Consider the following 12,768-nt stretch of genomic DNA (forward strand, 5'->3'; position numbering starts at 1 on the left):
GTAAGGCCAATAATCGACATCTCCCTTCACAATTAATAATTGGAAATAATAATATAGCTGTTTGTTATTATAAACACTTAGTATCACCTGATTATGTTTAAATCAGGGCCGAAGTTGATTTAATTCAGGAAAATGGAATGTCATAAAAATGTCTATTCGCGAAATACTGAGATTTAGTAAAGAACAGTAAAGATTAGAACGTAGAAGATAATGAGTCTTATTTAGCTAACAGAACAACTGAATGTAGTGGTAAGTCTTGGTGAGCGGTCATAGAATGTCTTACGTATATTTTCGTTTACGTTTCGGCCCGGGTAGGGGCCCTCCTCAGAACGATCAAATTTTTATTCAACTGTCAAGAACATAAATTCCATCAGTAAGACATTAACATCCATGGATATAATACTATTGAGAGTTATTATTCATTGTCCATTGAAGAGAACATTCAGTACATCTATTACGATTAAAAAAGTATATAGAACTTAAGGGGTAATTTACCTTGTATAAGAAAGAGGATTAAAACACTGGTCAATATCATAAAATTCAAAATGGAGAGCGATGGTTCTTCAAATAAGATGGCAGTAGACATTGGCATCTTCTCCAATTGTTAAACAGTGTAGGTGTATAATTTTTTAATATTAATAAATAAATTAACAATAGGATATTCACAATGCACAAGTCAAAAGAGTCAAAACGTTAAAGAAGGGGTTTAAAAAAGTTAAAATAGTTAAAACGATGCCGACACAATAATAATGGTGTCATTATCTCCCAGTTCTCCATATCTGAACAATTTTACTCAACCCTTCGAACCAACTGGTAAACGACAACTACTGGGCGGATCACATGTGACTCAGAGTGAAGGCGAACCGGTATAGCAAAAAGTAAAAACAATAGCAACGTGAGGACATCAAATTATGTACAACTTATAGTTAAGGTTAGACATTATGAGGCATGCGGATGGTAATAAGCGGTTTGTTAATATTGCTAAGGTGTTCGACGTCTTGCCTAAGGTTAACGGAATCTGAATGCCCTACGATATTGCACATTTCTAATAATGAACGTTTATAATAATTGGGGTCTTCACCGAGGACGTTTACATTGTCATAGTTAAAAAATGTTCTTTGTTGATCACATGTTTATTTAGTGCAGTACGCCGATCATCATTCTCTTGTACATTACGTTGGTGTCGAGGGGCTCGTCACTATGAAGTGAGGTGCGGAAGAGATTTTCGTGTGAAGTCGATTTCATACAATTTTTGTGATTTCACAAATGATTCAAGCTATTTTTGAAGTCATGTGGTTTCACGTAATTTCAATTGATTTCAATTGATTTTATTTGAATTCATCAAATCGCTTTCAAGCGATTGCTGAAATCATTGGAGGGAGAAAAAAGTCCTAAAATGGTTACATTTTTTTTTATTGATCAATCTTGTGACCAAGTTTGAATTAAAAATTTTCAAAATGTAAAAAGAGATTAAAAAAGACACAGATATAGATATTAAAAGAAATGTTTAATTTTTTCATATGGAGTTATGTCAATACCCTAGACCCGTTTCGGCCATACAAGGTGACGAGATAGTCAAACATTATTGCTCAATACTAATAAATCCATGCACATCTATCGATACAGGTAGTAAATTTTGTAATTTTGGTACGACTTCATACCAATTACAAAGAACATCAATTTCTTTAGTATTCTCTTTCACGCGCGCGTAATGGCTCGAATACTCCTGACTTTTTCCTGTCGTACCATCTGTGTATGCGAAATTGAGAACTAAACCGATAAAACATTTTGGTGAACCTTTTTCAGTTTTTTTTTTCTTAAATAAGCACCATTCGCCGATGTAAATTTCATCATTTTTTTTAGTGAAACATTTCTCATCACGTTACTATCTCTTTTCTTTTTATATCGGTTCAATCCAGACTCTCTTACACGCTGCAGTCGGTCGCTGCTTGAATTCGCTGAATTGTTATGCAGGAGCCAACATATCGACGATTTCCTTACTACTAATTCGTTGTTGAGTCTGTCTTTTATAACAACGAAAGAACTGTCGGGCTGGAGTTTGAGTGTATACTGGTCGTAATTTCTAAGAAGTAAACTGCCTTGAGCATTGGAAAGAACGGACAAGTCTTGTAATAATTTTATCTGAGGTTCTCGGTCACTATCATCTCCGTTATTTCGGTACCGAGGCGCATTCGATCGATTCAACTGGGATATTCGGCTCGTTAGTAGATTCTTCTTCCTTGTCTTTTTTCTCGTAGTTATGACAATCTACTATTTCTTTATATTGCATAGGAAAATTGTCGCATTCTAGCTCGCTGATATTCAGCTCCAACGATTGAACTTTCGTCAAAGCATCTTCTTTTGCTTGCCCAATTATTTCACAAATGTCGTTCGTACCCGGTAGTAAACACTGTTATCCTGTTAATCGACGGGCTATTTTTGCACGTGGATAATTAAACTCAGCGTTTTCATCATGCAAATTACCTGAGACAATGTCGTCTTGTAGTTGAATTTTTTTAACTGTATGAATAATTTCTAGAAGACTACTGTTGACTATTGTTGAGTACGTCGTACTCATGGATCTTAGGAGACGGAAAAAACTTTCGCATGGTTGGCTACCGAATTGCCATAGCAAAAACATTTCCGAAGAGTTTTGCGTAGATGAAGCGTATCTTTTCAGTTTAAAAATAAAATTTACCAAGCCATGGGCATTAATTTCCATACATATATACGTGTTAAGTGACAGAAAATTATCGGATACTGAATACTGTGGTACAGTGTTCAACCATGCTCTCCATATTCGGAGTACAAAAATGCAGAACCAACAATTATACACGCGGTCTAAAGACTTTGTATCTCTTTTGAGCAAAGCGCTAGTGAAAAAATGGATGATTTGTAAGTAAACCATAGTTGCTTCACTTCCGGGAAGGTTCTGTTTCAATAAATCGATGACTTTTGGATCACTTGTTCCTTCAACCGAGGCATATTTCATATTATCTTTTGGTGATGAGTTTTTTTGATTTAGACAGTGTTTGTCCTTCGATACTGTATCCATAAGAATTTTGAGGTGGCTAGCTGTAATTATAAAGTCTCACATAGAAAGAATTATCGATGGTTTTAACAATCGTGTTCGAAGTTTCGCACCTATATGTACTGTATCTTGAATGGCAATTATTTCGGGTTCGAACCTGGTATGAAAATACAGGAAGCGAATTTTCGCTGCCATTGCATCTAAGTAAGCATCGTATCATTACCTACGTCAATAGGTTTTCGATCAGGGGCTGAGCAATGATTACGTAGGCTAAGCTAGCAACACTACCCGTTTGAAAGTGTTCTGCAATTTTAGAGGCCGACGTAGCCGAATATGTACCACTCACGGGCATTCCTTTTTCATCTGAAGGTAATACAAAACCAATGAGTTGGTTTGAGCGAGTATCGCATTGTATTCGACCGGTGATACGTGTCGCATCTTCACTTATCTATACTGTAAGAGGTAAATTTCGTGTGACTAGAAATTCTTCCAATTCTTTGGCTCGACATATTCCTTCCTTAATATTGTGACATAATCCCCCTCTTCCTAGACACGCGGGTGTCGCGGGCAGTCAGTCGGTCGCTGGTCTGTTTAGCACACACACGATCAACGTGTCTGGTCTCAGGGTTAAACCAATAAAGAGTTGTTATGTAAAGTGACTAAGTAGACACATACGCGTTATTACAATTTTGGCGACGAGGAAAATCGTTAAAAAAAATATAGTTAGTTAGGACAATAAGAGTCTAAAGGAACGGAGCATAACCTCAAATTGACCACGCGATTCGCGAATGTCCGAGAGTGCGGATTCAGAATCAAGTAGCGAATTAACAGACAAACCCACACGGCACGAAATATGTCAGAAATATTTCCGAAATGTTACAACATTTCAGATTCATTACATAATTTCAGGAATATTTCTGAAATGTTTCTGAAATATGTCAATTGCAATATAACATTCCCAATATGTCGGAAACCTTTCAGAAATATTTCAAATGCAGTATAACATCACTGGTACCTTCGAAACGTTTCAGAAATATTTCAAATGCAATATAACATCACTGGTACCTTTGAAACGTTTCAGAAATATTTCAAATGCAATATAACATTTTCTATATTATAAATATATTTCAGAAGTATTTCAAATGCAATATAACATTCTCGATATTATAAATACATTTCAGAAATATTCCAAACGCAATATAACATCACCGGTACTTTCGAAACGTTTCAGAAATATTTCAAATGCAATATAACATTTTTGATATTATAAATATATTTCAGAAATATTTCAAGCGCAACGTTTCAGTAATATTTTCGTTTATGTGTGTATACATAAGTATTTTTCATAAAATTTGTCATTTTTCAAATTTTCCATAATGGACAAGTGCATAAAGTTTTTCAATATTTATACCTTTCACAAAGTTATGGATCTTTAATAATTATGCATACTGAGCTACGTCCAGTCAAAAAGACCGAAGTGAAGACTTTTTGACGGAATACGAATTGGGCTTCATAATTCTCATTTGTCTTGTTGAATCTACCAATTTTCTCGAACAATATCTCTTAACTGGTATTTTAGTATAGTGATATTGGGGTGCTTGAAAAATCGCGCTTTCACGACAGAGCCGACCGGTCAACATGGCCGACTTCACCGAGTTACCCCATCGAAGTTACTAATTGTAATATGATTTCAAGTTGCGATTTTACGCCGCCAAGTGGATTCTGGATTCACCCTGGAATATTAAATTATTCCCGTTGAAGTGGCACGGAGATATAAGGATATTAAAAAATAGTCTCTGAGGGAAAAAAAATGTAAATTAGTATATATATTTCTCGAAATGTCAAAGATTGAAATAGGTCTGCACTAGTCTGCAGAACTCGTGTTAATGCGATCTAAACTAATTTCCTCCAAAACCTCAGAAAAATGTGTGGGCGAAAAAAGCCCAGCCTCTAAATCGAGAGGGGATCCAATTCTCCCTCGGATTCGCTCCTACTCTACACGGAAGTAAATCAAACGAACTCTTAAAGCTGCCAAAGGGACTCGTGAGAACGGGTCCGAAAGTGTGGTCCACACCGAATGCGTGTTTACTTTAAAACCAGTATAACATTGACCAGATACTTCCAAATTCCAATGTTTAGAATATTCAAGTATTGGAGGTGGTGGTTTCGAACGCCTTAAACGGATACATAAATATTCATTATTCACGTCTGAACTATATAAGAATAAACAAGCAGTGTTTATATTTTAACTAAATAATTTATCAACAATTAACATTCCTTTTTGATTCCTGGGTGACTGGTTTACACTAATTGTAATGTTATAATATTTATTCACATTCTTATTCTACGTATATGTTTATTAAAATTACCGTCGTACTTATATTAATTCAAATTAACGCGCCTTATTTATTCGCGTTTTATCCGCGAGAAAGCGCTGAAAAACCCTAAAAATATGGCATCACGTCGCATACTCGAGCGCACGTGCTCGAGCGTCGCGCGCCAATTTTTCGCGCATCACCGTCGCGCAGCGTCGTGCACTCTTTCATCCTTCATTCTCGAGCTTTCTTATTCTTTCGCGCCGCGTTTCACAGGTCGTTAGATACCACGGATCTCTTGAGAAAATTACAGAAACCCACGTGGCAAGAAAAGTGGATATTTGGTAAGTAAATGTTTAATTTCCAATAAATGTGTAGAGAATTAGACCAAAAAATATCCTTAGCTACTTGGCATAATTACATATTTACGTGCATATTTGCTATGTACGCGGTTCTGCAGTTTGCTTGCTAAATCGGCTATCCTTGGCCACCACGTGTTGAATGGTATGCAATTGAAATACCGGCTGATGTGTGAACAAAAAGTACTATACTGCTTATAATTTTTTGGCAAGCTGTGAATTAAATAAAATAATTACGATCGTTGACTTCCCAACTATGAAACATATATAATATTAAATCTTTTTATAGTTTACTCAACAAGGTTATTTCCTAAGCGCAGTTGACCTCTCACGAGTGAGTACTCGTTTGCTTTTTCATAGAATTGAAAAAATCATGCTACGTATTTGAAGGATAACTTTTTGTCAGAATAACTTTTCCTTTGGAGAATCATTGTGATCTGGATGAACTAAGAGTGTTTGACCAAATATTTAGAAAAAGTCAAAAATAGTGGAAATTGTGTGTGGAAATTTCTGGTTTTTTTTTCATATTTTTTGGTTAACAGATCTTCTTTCATCCAAATCAGAGAAAAATTCCAAAGAAAAATTCCAAACCAAAGAAAAATTCGTCCTGATAATTATCCTTCAAATTGCATAGTGATTTTCCCCCTTGATGGAAAATCACTCGATACGGCATAATTGCCTTATGCAGTAGTAAATTATGCATATTCCGATATTCGTATAGTGTCGCGATTTATTAATAATGGCTAATTTTAATTTATACTAAATTGTTGAACAATTGAAACTTGAAGATACGCCGAACGTTATCAAACTTCGGTTTACTTTTCACTAGTTAATTACTGATTAAGGCCTGTATATTCAAAACTGTACGTTTGTAACATTTCAACTATAATTATTATAGGATATTATTATGCATTATAATTATTTTTCACGCTATACATATAGACGGGCCCTAATGAAACACTTAGTGTATCTCGCTGGCCCAAATAGAACAAGGCTGTTTCATAAAAAGCTGGATAAGGCATGTACAGAGCTCTGTATATACGTCCTATGTCAGCTTCAGTTTTATGCACATTCCTATCATTGTTGATTATAAAATAGCAGAATATACTCTCACAAAACATTCTGCTTATACGTTATTTCAATCTGGCGTATACCACCTTGAGCCTCGTGTAATCTAGCTTTAGTTAGAAAGATATCAGACTAGCGTGGAGACCGCCGATCAGTAATTACATGTTATTTGCTTTGAATCACACTCATGTATTTACAACTAAATCTTGAAACATCTGTAATAATTGCAGAAAAAGGTTGAGCAGCTGACAGTCAACTGTGTATTCGAAATATACAACATACGTTTTAGGTAAGACTATTATTAACCAATCATTTAGTTTATGTTTGATCAAATGATTGGGTAACCAGCTACCATTCGATTGGCAATCACACTAATCTAATATCAATAGTGGCATTACGTCCATATTTTCAGTGTATATTTTATGTTAAACAACTTAACTTTGCAGTCAACTGTATAGTAGACCCTGACAAACATTAGTTCTCAGACTGTTTTCAGAATAAACTTTTATTTTCCTGCACATCAAATGAGAAATTATTGACTGACCTTTTGTTATTCAAAGTTTTATGTTCGCAACATTGAATATTATACTTTATTATACTTGTATTATTTATAATATTTGATTTCAGAAAATGACACGTAAAAGAAAAAGTAACGACTGCTATTCAGATAGACATAAACGTCGACTCGTTGAACAACAAACTAAATTAAGTATTATTAGAATGAAGCAAGCTATGTCATTTGAACAGACAAACTTATCCGGTCAAGACAATGAAAATACACTCGAGCTTTCAGAAACCCAGTCAGACTCTCGAAATTTTGATGTTACTATTGATGGACCAAATTTTGAAAGTGTACCATCAAGATCAGAAATACATGATAATGTACATAGTAGCCAAGATAGTGAATATAATTCTGTAATAGGTAGCGACGTTGAAACGAATGTAGATGAGCATGTCAATAAAAATACACCTAGTATTGCAAATATTACAGAAGCCCATGATTTAAATCATTCAGATGATTCAAATCTTGCAAATTGTTCAGGAAGTTCTCAGGAATTATCAAATAACAATAACTCACTGGTTGGCGATTTCCGCCAATGGATAGCAGTTCATAGACCTTTGAGAGGTTCTGTTAACGCGTTGTTAGGTATCTTGAGAAAACATACAAACGCAAAATTGCCAAAAGATTACAGAGCACTTCTCAAAACTCCTTGGTCTACGGATATTCACTGTATCGCTGGTGGCCAATATTGGCATAATGGACTGGAAAAAGCAGTCAAATCTATTGTCAAGCATCGAAAGCAAGCTGGACACAATATTGGGAATATTAACTTGATGATAAACATTGATGGCGCTCCTGTTGGCAAATCGTCACAATATCGTCTTTGGCCATTTTTGTGTTCGGATGATATTTTGAAAAAAGTTTACGTTGTTGGGGCCCTTTTCGGAGAAGGAAAGCCTAACAATGCTAACGAGTTTCTTGACATGTTCATTAACGAAGCAGTGACTTTAATCAATAATGGTCTTCTATTTGATAATCAACAGTTTGATGTCAGAATTCAAGCCTTGATATGCGACGCACCTGCTAAAGCATTTATTTTACAAGTCAAAAATTTTAATGGGTACAACAGTTGTACAAAATGAAGGAGAATATTTAGAGCATACCATGTGTTTTCCATCAGCAGGTGAAAATATAACTCTAAGAACCGATGAAAATTTTAGAAATTATATTTATCAGGACGACTATCAAATTGGAACGACAAATCTTTCTAGAATACCTCACTTAGGATTGGTTACAAATATTCCACTAGACTACATGCACCTAATATGCTTAGGGATTGTCAAAAAATTGCTTTTGCTCTGGAAATGTGGGCCTCTTAGCGTGAGGCTATCCGCCTACGACATAAAAAAAATCTCTCGTGCATTAATTAGGCTGAGAAAATGGGTTCCATCGGATTTTGTGCGAAAACCAAGGTCATTAAAATTTGTCAAGTTGTGGAAAGCGACAGAGTACCGTCAATTTCTTCTGTACTTAGGTCCCATAGTTTTAAAAAATGTATTGAAGAAAAACTTATACGAGCATTTTTTAGTTCTGCATGTGGCGATAACAATTCTGATCAATCCGATTCTGACAAAAAATCCTTCAAATATAAAGTATGCAGAAGAACTTTTACAATATTTTGTTGAGTCTTTTGGAAATATATATAGATTTAAGCATATGTCCCATAATGTTCATAATTTACTACATCTTGCTGAGGACGTCGGAAAATTTGGTCCTTTAGATGAGTTCAGCGCTTTTAGATTCGAAAATCATATGTCTACGATTATAAAAATGACTCGGAAAGGCGAGAGACCGCTTCAGCAGATAGCTCAGAGACTTGCCGAATACGATTATATATCTACCACTGATACGACGGACGAAGACGTGCATATAAATGTTGGTTTTCACAAACGTCACTTCGAAGGTCCTTTAATTGGTGATTTAAAAAAATGCAAACAGTATAAGGTTCGGCGTCAGAATTCTTATTTCATTAATTGTAATAATTCTACAAATGATTGTTGCATGCTTAAAGACGGAACAATGGTAAAATGTGTAAGTTTCGTAAAGTACAAAAACACATCATATGTTATCGGTTACGAACTGGTTCGATTTGAAAATGTATATTCACTACCTTGTGAATCCAAGACATTTGACATCCAAACTGTAAAGAAAGATGCTAACCTTAAGTCATGGCCATGGGCTAATATATGTCTCAAGCTGATGAAGATACCTTTGGATTGTGTAACATCTTGTAATGAAAAAATAGCTATGTTTCCAGTACTTCACACAGCTAGTAATCTCTGAGCAGAACAAACTGCACATTTTGTAAGCAACATGTTATTCACATGCATTTTTATGTACATGAAATTTCAGTTAGTTTAGAAATTATTGATTTCTTGAAATGAATGCACCAGCTTTTTTTATTAACCACGATCTTCAGTTGAATTTTCTAAGACCAGCTAATACTAAACAATATTAATTTGCTTTGTATATTCTCTGTACAAAATATTTTTAATATATTTCTGGCCGTGTGGCTAGAGATGTTCTAAATTCATATCAATTTATATCTTGCAAACTGTATATCTATATCGTGACCTCACTGCAACAATTTCTTATTTGAGATCGTTTTCAATACGCCGAAGAATCATGAATTTCAATATAGTCGAGTTTCATGATGGTCTGCACGTGATTTCGTTTAGCTGGTTGACCGATGATAATAAGACAGCTTATTGGCCTCCTTATGAGGATCCGATAAAAATGTGTAGGGCGGTGGTCAATATAGAGACCCCGGTCAAGGACAAGTGGGAGCTGTTGAAGGAGTTGGCCATACTCGGAAGTGCAGGTATTTACTATTCTGATCAAAGGTAACGTTAGGAACAACTGTTGTCTACAATCATATTTTTTAGTGCATGTCCGTCATCACACTAATTTTAGCATGCAAAGTAAACGATAATAAATAATAATCATTTACTAAAAATAATTTGTACATTGTGATCCTTTTTACATATTGGTTGATCTGAAATTATAAATCTGATAATTTTATCTTTGATTACGTGTTTGCCCAGCTGTTAAGTATGAACTACATTAAGGGGAGACTTCGGTAAAATAAGAAAGTCCCACATTTTTTGATCAATTTGATTGAAATTTGGACCATTTATTTACATAACAAAGCTAAAACTGGAATCTGGTTTAAGTTTCTGCTCAATATAGGTCAAGTAATTTGACAGTTACGCATTTTTTCCAAGATTCCTCGAAACATTCCTTGCTCATTAGGCTTCATCGTAGAAGGTTGAAGTTGGTTGTCGATACACTTTCTACCATAGACTAAAAATTGGTTGAAGAAATTTTTGATTAGAGTTTATCAAGTCATTTAGACTATTACTTAAACAGTTTGAGTTTTTATTTACAAGAATTTTTGGTGCACGGTAGGCTGGGAAATGAGTTATATTCATCGGAGCTCAAATTCCTTTCACCAATTCCAGGACAATATACCTGATTGTGAAAATATTTCTGCTGAAGGGCAAAATGATTCGATGAAATCTAATGCGCAAGGAATTTTTTGCAGCGATGGGCAAAATCTTCGAACGGTTTCTTGCGCATATATTTTCATCGCAGGAGGTTGGAATTTTATTTCAAGGCCTATACTAACATTATCTAAAAATTTGTCGAAGGATTTTTTTGTACGACTTTCTTCAATCATGTAAAAATTAAAAAACCGATTTTTGTCCAAAATTTGACTGAAGTCTCCCCTAATTAGATTTGTGACACAAAAAGTAATTGTAAAGCAGCTGCTTAGTCAAAACGGTATACTACTGGAATCACTCTTAGGTTTCCTATCATGGAATCGACATAATGAACTGTCAGTTTCATAAATTATCCAGTATCAGATTTTTGGTTCTAGATTTCCTTATAGTAAATTCAAAGACGTTCTCATCGTATACATAATTCATAGTTTGATTATACAATGATGATTACGCAATTTATTTTGTGTTAATGGTGATGTATGTAGATATGATGTGAATAATGTATTAATTATATCAATTGTCTATTATTTGGTTTCATACAGATAATTACACTGACGCAACACAAAAACTGAAGCTCGTGCAGGATGCTTCCGATTTAGAGAATTTTGCAACGGAAGAGAGTTTGAAAAAGTCGAGATCTAAGCGCCATCGAATATTGCCTATCTCTCCGGACACATCTGGGGATGAGGAAGTGACTGTGCCTAAGCCGACAGATGACGCAGCCAGCAACAATAAGAAAAAAGCTACATGTGGAAATGGGGAAAAACCGATGAACTTGCCAATAAAACCGGTTGATTTTGTTATTATCAGAGAAGCAAGAAGAATTGATAATGTTGAGGCGCAGGTTACAAATCATTTGCCATCCAAGAGTGTGAATTCACAAGTTGGTAAGGATGTATGACTGTGAACCATGGTTTTATTTCATCCATCGCTTTTACATTTTTGTGTAAAAAATTGTGTAAATACTTTTTTCTAAACATCTAATACTTGTAGGAAGGGGGTTGGCGAGTAACAAAGGCATGCAGCGTCCAGCCAAAGAAAACAAAGAAACTATTATTCTAGAACGTAAATGTATATCTACTAATGAATAGTTGACATAGCAATTGCAGGTGGATGGTCATTGAATTAAGATTATGTTACGAATTAAATAGCTTCTTCAATTAAATTTGTTTTGTAAAGAGCATGCCCTGTATTCCAGGTACCCTATATTATTGAAAAGGTTAGATTAGTTTTGTGTAGATTCGATTTTCTACAGTCTCTCTGTAGTTTCTTAGTTGCAAAAGGTTCCCTACGTATATCTATATTTCCATTACAGACCATAAATATTTTTTCTAAGACTTAAACTATCATAATCTATAAACTTGTGGAGTCCCCTGTCAAAGATTTATATTTTATTTGCAGATATTGTCCAGTCGAATATATGTTCACCCAAATTTATATAAATACGATTTGTTCGTTTCAGACTTCCATAGAGAGCTACTAATCACTATTAGCAAAATTTACCACATGACCCAAGAGGTCGAAAAACGACTCAAGTTCATCGAAGACTCACTAAAAGCAAAGGAGTTACACCTTCCAGGGGCTCAAAATAACGGTCATGGTGCGGACGGAGACGCACTTGAAGCTATGTTGCCATTGGGGACTCTTCTAGAAATCGATGAATTCGATAATAAATTGCGAGAAAAGGAATTTGCATCACGAGTGGTAAGAGAATCTGTTATCATTTGGAAATTGTACTCGTTTTACAAAATTAGTCCTACACAAATAATTGTGTTTCAGGAACGAAAATGCCCAAATAGTTTGAAAAATTGCCAGCAATACCTACTTTGAGGGGTTTCATCCCTTATCAAATTTAGTACACCACTTCGTTCATCTTTTGTCAATTTTAGAAAACCCTCAAAACCTTTTTAAATCCTGTGAAATCTCCTGA

General features: G+C 34.9%; 2 long non-coding RNA genes across 2 annotated transcripts; both read left to right on the forward strand.

Moving 5' to 3' along the window:
* The first annotated feature begins 5,536 nt into the window (after window positions 1–5,536).
* LOC124182927 lies at window positions 5,537–7,506 on the forward strand. The gene is made up of 3 exons (XR_006870887.1): window positions 5,537–5,690; window positions 7,004–7,062; window positions 7,401–7,506. It is a non-coding gene; the product is annotated as an uncharacterized LOC124182927 (long non-coding RNA).
* Window positions 7,507–11,693: 4,187 nt separating this feature from the next.
* Window positions 11,694–12,457, forward strand: LOC124182930. Its single transcript, XR_006870888.1, has 3 exons — window positions 11,694–11,725; window positions 11,832–11,903; window positions 12,301–12,457. It is a non-coding gene; the product is annotated as an uncharacterized LOC124182930 (long non-coding RNA).
* Window positions 12,458–12,768: the final 311 nt, after the last annotated feature.

The sequence above is a fragment of the Neodiprion fabricii genome, chromosome 1 (genome assembly GCF_021155785.1).
Source record: "Neodiprion fabricii isolate iyNeoFabr1 chromosome 1, iyNeoFabr1.1, whole genome shotgun sequence".
Taxonomy (NCBI): Eukaryota; Metazoa; Arthropoda; class Insecta; order Hymenoptera; family Diprionidae; genus Neodiprion; species Neodiprion fabricii.